Consider the following 6,170-nt stretch of genomic DNA (forward strand, 5'->3'; position numbering starts at 1 on the left):
CAGACGGTCGACGACATATACATCAAGCGTGCGTGCATGCGTGCATGTGCGCTCGCTCGCTCGCTCAATCAATCAATCAATCAATCAATCAATCAATCAATCAATCAATCAATCAATCAATCATACACGGACGCACGCACGCCCCAGATTGATGTGCAGATGTTCTGCTGTGTCTTGTCTGTTCACTGATTTGAATGATAATCTTTGGTAGGCAACTATGAACACCATCTCCAACTAGTTCACATTCGATAACATTGCTCGTCAGACCAAAGTGCCAGCTTACCTACGTCATAAGTAACCCCGTCTCCACCGCAACAAGTGCAAACAGCAGCATGTACGCATTTTCGCGCCTTCATGCTCTCCTGCTCGTGCATAAACTCGCCGAGCGCGCATTTCAGTGGGCCGTATATATACACTTTGTGTGACGGTTGCCACAACAAAAACGCATTCTCAGGCGCGTATCCTCCTTCATAACATCTATTGAATTAAGAACAAAGGCCCGACAGACAATCCTTCCCACTGACTGCACCCCAATGGCGAAGCAAACATTTCCGACGATCTGCGAGCACCCGCCCTGGAATCGAACAAAATTTCAATTAAAAAAAAAAGAGATCAATACTCGACCGCGAAGAATGGCAATTGCGAAACCAAGTGCGGTGCATGAAGACACCCTTCCCCGTAGTGCCTTCCACGCCATTTAAATACCCAGAGAGCCTCGCATTTAAAACTTTTCGCAACATCTACGTCCCGATTTTCTCGAGGGGATTTCGCGACTAAGCTTTTCGAAAAACAAAAATTAAAAAATAAACGGTTACAATTTGGAACCGCAGCTTAGACTAAATCGTGTAGAATAAACCTACAGTGCTATCTTCTACCCAAGTCTTAAGTTATATAAACAACGAAACCGAAATAGATCTAGAGTGAACGAAGCACAATTTTTTTTTTTTTTTTTTTTTTTTTTTACTTTCAACAAAGTGCGCTATCGTGCTGAACGCAGCCGCGGGTTGTAAGGACAGTGTTAGCGACGTTTGTGCACACAATTAAAACGGGTGTACTCATGCTGCTCTTACAATGTTTTTTTTTCTTCTTTTTTTTTTTTAGCGACGCTTTATATAGGCTCACAAGTTTTGGTGTTGGGGGTGTCACGCTGCAAAGTGGGTCGATCCTGGTGATAGTGCAGAAAGGGTCCAAGCTCAATGGCACATATATAGCACTGTGGGCTCGGGGACCTGTAACACGCCCTTGACCTACCCTTGTCACACGTGGGACCCAAAGACACAGAATCACCAGTCCTTCTCCTGTCGAGAAAATTGGGGCTAAGCGAAGCTTGTCGTTCGATTTTAGCGTGAGGGCTTCTGAATTCCAGGTGAAACGTCAGCGAGAGCCGCGGACACCGAGTTGAGGGAGCGCGACGTTGAGGTCGAAAGTCAACGAAAAGCCGCCGGCCCTGAGTTTAGGGCCAACGAAGCAGAGCGCCTGCGACAGTGTCGTCTTGCCACAAGCTTCGCTTACCCCCATTTTCTCGACAGGGGAAGGGCTGTGAATATTTTTATTTTGTTTTGTTTTGTTTAAGACTACGCAGGCCCATTGCCTCAAAACACAGTCCCGTAGACTGGTGTTCGTGGGCATAATCAAGAGCCATTAGTTATTTACTGCGGCTTGAGTAGAATGCAGCTGAAATTTCGCGATCGACACGCTGAATCTAAAAGAAAGAAAGAAAGAAAGAAAGAAAGAAAGAAAGAAAGAAAGAAAGAAAGAAAGAAAGAAAGAAAGAAAGAAAGAAAGAAAGAAAGAAAGAAAGAAAGAAAGAAAGAAAGAAAGAAAACTATATCGCGGATGGTGATGAAAGTTCTGGGAGCGCTAGCAACAAGGCGCTAAAGTTCCACTCCACTCAGGGGCCAATTCGGTCCCGCACGCGAGCGACCAAGTGTTTGTGGCGAGAGCACTTTCTTTACTGTGAACTGTTAAAGAAAGCACTTGTCACACAACCATGCACGGTGATGTTATCTTTATTTGATGTTATCTGAAGCACGGTGATGTTATCTTTATTGAAAAAAAAATGTCATTTAAACCAGGGAAAGTTAATTACACGGATGCTCTTGACATTTGCTAAAATTTTTCACGCCTTCAAACCTTGTAACAATGAAAGAAGTTCTTACGCTCTACATTACAGATACCGACACCTGGCTGAAGAACTCGCCGATCTAGTGGAACTAAATATTTGGGCACAGAATATTAAATTACTGTTCACACGTGGGCAAGGCGACCTCCAACACCACCACTTGCTAGTTTATTATTTCTGTCAAGTGTTTTAGGCGAAGACTTCTGTGCTCACCCTCTCGCATTTAGATTACATATACAGGGTGTTTCAGGGAACACTTTCAACAATTTTTAAAGGTTGCCTGTGGCAGATAGCACAATCCTAGTTCATGAACTGGTGTACTCGAAGAGGCGGACATCACTTGCACAAAAAATTGAAATGCATAATCGACTAATTAAAAAATTAGTAATTAAGTTTTTAACTAATTACTTATGGCCCATACTGCAATTTACGAATGGTAGCCGTGGAGTTCGCAAGGTGGATCCACTTGGAACGAATTCTCAGGATGACACCAGTTTCGAGATATTAATTCCCGAACTTCGCGGAGAAATGCATTGGCGTTTTCGAGTTACATTCTTAAACAGAACGTCGTTTTCTGCACAAAAGTGAATGAAACGGTGTTCCAACATATTTGTACATTTTATCTGGAACATTCTTCAGCGCACCGTTAACTGGAAGCATACCTAAGTATCGGTACAGGTACCATGCTTAGGTAACATAGATGCTTGGGTAATAAGTTCAGGTAGGCGGAACACTGTTTCGGAAAACAGCGGCTATTATTGCGATGGCAATTATATGAACACTTCAGGTGCATTCCTGCCGTCGCCGTCATCGTCGTCGTCGCCGTGAAGTTCCGTATAAAGACCAACGGCGATAAACTCATTGCCGCGCGCCGTATGCTGTATGTGCGAGTGAAAGCTCGCGAGGGACAGCGTGCTTTCACGGAGTCGCGGAGAGCGCACGCACGGCGGAGAGCAAACACGACGTCTCCGTTCGTGTGAAAGGCCGTGGGGGGATGGGAAGGAGCGAGGGACAGCGCGCTTTCACGGAGTCGCGGAGAGTGAACGCACGGCGGAGAGCATACAAGACGTCTCCGGTCGTGCGAAAGGCCGTGGGGGGGATGGGAGGGAGGAAGGGTAGGCAACGTTTAGCTGCGGCACTAAATGCGTATCTTGCAACCGGGCGCAAGGGGAACTGGCGACTCAATCTCCCACGTGAAAGGAGGAAAGCGGGAAGGCAGTGTGGGAGAGAGGGTGCGCGACTTCTACTCTGCCAGGAACTGCGTACTTGTACTTTACGCGGCTGAGGGCTGTCGCGCGTACCGTATCTTGAAAGCGATCTCCACACGGCTCTGACCTTTGTATGCGCTGTGCTTTCGCCGCTCAGTTTCCGTTGAAGCGATAAACCACACGAACCTTCGGTCGCTGCTCCAGCACGCTTGCTCACGCCAGCGTTTTGACAGTGCTTGTCTGCGGTCATTGAGTGCTTGAGCGCGCTGACACCATGCTTGTTAATTCAGTTAGTAAGCGAATGTGTCCAAGTTTATGAAGCCCATAAAACTACTATCCTTACTCTGCATACTCTACTAGTAGATTTGCTATCGCAATTGATGCTGTCGTCTTTCAGGCGAAACTGCGACTTAAATTTGTTGTTATCTGAATTTGAAAAGTAAATGTTTCAATTACACAAAACGCCGTTCGAAATGCTTTGTGATCTTGTGTGGAACTGCATTCAATTTAAGTGATAAGTGTTTGCAAAATATTTCCGTCTTATAGCTCAACCCTAAGTGCAATGACACTAAGAGTGTAGTTATTGTACACTTCGTGCGTACACACGTATAAACAAAAAAATGCTCGTACGGTGCAAAGCGCCTTTGTTTCCACGCGTCTCGCTGCACGGGCAAATAAGGCCGAGCAAGCAAGCATGCTTTCGCGGTTCAATAAACGTACAACGCGCTGTGTGGAAGACATAACGCACATAAGTAGTAACAAAGGATAACGCCTTCCATGAAAGGAGTTAAGCGTGATGGGAAGAGAACAATGACACAAAGAAACGCTTACACCAGCACCGCGCCGTAGGGCCTCCGTTCGGGAGCAGCCCTCTCGGCGCCAGCACTGAGCCGTGGCCCAGTCCCACTCTGCTTCCATCTCGCAGCAAGACCTTAACTAGATGTGGGCAGCAAAGTACTGGGCGTGCGGCTCTGGCAGAAACTTCGTTACAGGGGGCTTCAACACTTCTTTTTATTTTTCTGTGTGGTATAGATGCTTGGCTGGACGGTTGGAACGGCTGGCCAGCCAGCAGGCTGGCCGGTAACTCTGGGCTAACGGGCAACGCTCAGCATCCTTAGTGGGGGCTTCGTTCCTCGTCTTATACTTCTTGCTTGTTCGTTTCTAGGTTCTTGTTCCCTGCTCGAACCTTTGTTGCGCGGAAGAAAAGTTGCTCAGCCCTCAAAAGGAGGTGACCACAATTCGAAGAGGCCGGAGAGTTAGAGATTTGCTTCGTGCTCTCGGTTGTGAGCGCACGGGCAGGAGTTGTGATTGAGAACTATAGGAAACGCTGTCTTCATATTTCGCACTTACGTTTTTTTTAGGTGGGCGTCAACGTTCTGTTTGCCACCTTGTATTTATAGGGCTTACGGGACAGTAGCAATCTTCACAGGGTCGGCAAAAGGTTTAACGACGAGATGAACGCGCAAGCCATCGCCATCGGCTGCAGGTTGGGATACGTGATTGCGCCAATATATCCGATGAACTTTTGTTCGGTGACTCATTTATTTGAGCTGTTTTCGGCGTTCGTTCGACCTTGCACGCTTGTGAGTGTAATCTTAGCCCTTAGCGACACACATCTAGGGCACAAGTAAGCGCGAAAAAAAAATTCAGAACTTCATCGAATCATGCCATACACTGCACTGGGCATCGTAGACAGTACGAATGGTCACGCTGATGAAACAGTCGTTGCAAGAGCTTACGGCAGGTACGCGCGTGAAGTAAATGTAGCACTTCTAGGATCTGAAAAGAGAGAAAATAAGCAACGCATGCAAGAGAAACACTTACTGTTCGCTGATTATAAGCTGAGAGAATCACTGTGTCGCTGTGACCGTAGATTCCACAGTAACCTTGGGTAGCCGGGATTCACGGTGTGGTGCTGCATTCAGCTCAGTGGCCTACAAAACATTGAAGAATAAAGGGAACGTAAATTCGAGCCCCTGACATGGCGTTGTACATTCAATGCGCATGTCCTCACTTTGCTTAAACATGCGTGATATTTTCGTTTGTACAATGATTGTACCCCCACCCCCTTTTTTTTTCGCGCAGTGGTTTTTTTGCGTTGGATAATTTTGTGAAATGGTTCTCACATCATAGATTTAAATCCGCAGTGATATTGTCCATGTGTTTCTAACAAATGCAAGCTCACGTCTTAAGTTCCGCGGCAAAAACAACTGCTCTTTCTAAGCTCTTTCACCCGCCGTGGTTGCTCAGTGGCTATGGCGTTGGGCTGCTGAGCACGAGGTCGCGGGATCGAATCCCGACCACGGCGGCCGCATTTCGATGGGGGCGAAATGCGAAAACGCCCGTGTACTTAGATTAAGGTGCACGTTAAAGAACCCCAGGTGGTCTAAATTTCCGGAGTCCCCCACTACGGCGTGCCTCATAATAAGAACTGGCTTTTTGCACGCAAAATCGCATAATTTAAGCCGTTTCCCTATTCTACAGTACTGTAGCTGACCCAATAAAGACTTAAAAAAAAACCGGAAGGCTTTTGGGCTCTATTCGCAACATACTGCGACGTGTGTGCTTTTGAAGACCGCACGGACGTAAGCTTCGACGCACAATGTTAAAACACAACAATTTACTGCAAGACAGCGAATTTTGTAACCCTCGCGTTGCCTCGGCAGGGAAAGGGCAGTTCGCACAACAGTGCTCTGATGTCCGCTGGAGCCAGTCAAATTAAGTTGTGCGTAGCCTCGCTGCCGTGGTTAAGTATAAAGAAATAGTTCGAAGGCTCAAGCCATAGTTGTGAACTACTGGATACCCTTTATAGGTGCGCATGCACTTGACAACTCTCCCAA

At 46.8% G+C, this 6,170-nt stretch overlaps 1 protein-coding gene across 1 annotated transcript in view; it reads right to left on the reverse strand.

Moving 5' to 3' along the window:
* LOC119456203 (synaptic vesicle glycoprotein 2C-like) overlaps nucleotides 1-5,258 on the reverse strand; it is a 124,104-nt gene extending 118,846 nt beyond the window's left edge. The window contains 1 exon segment of the mRNA XM_037717835.2: nucleotides 5,155-5,258. The gene's annotated coding sequence lies outside the window, so the exon portion shown is untranslated.
* Nucleotides 5,259-6,170: the final 912 nt, after the last annotated feature.

Source organism: Dermacentor silvarum, chromosome 6 (assembly GCF_013339745.2).
Source record: "Dermacentor silvarum isolate Dsil-2018 chromosome 6, BIME_Dsil_1.4, whole genome shotgun sequence".
NCBI classification, from domain to species: Eukaryota; Metazoa; Arthropoda; class Arachnida; order Ixodida; family Ixodidae; genus Dermacentor; species Dermacentor silvarum.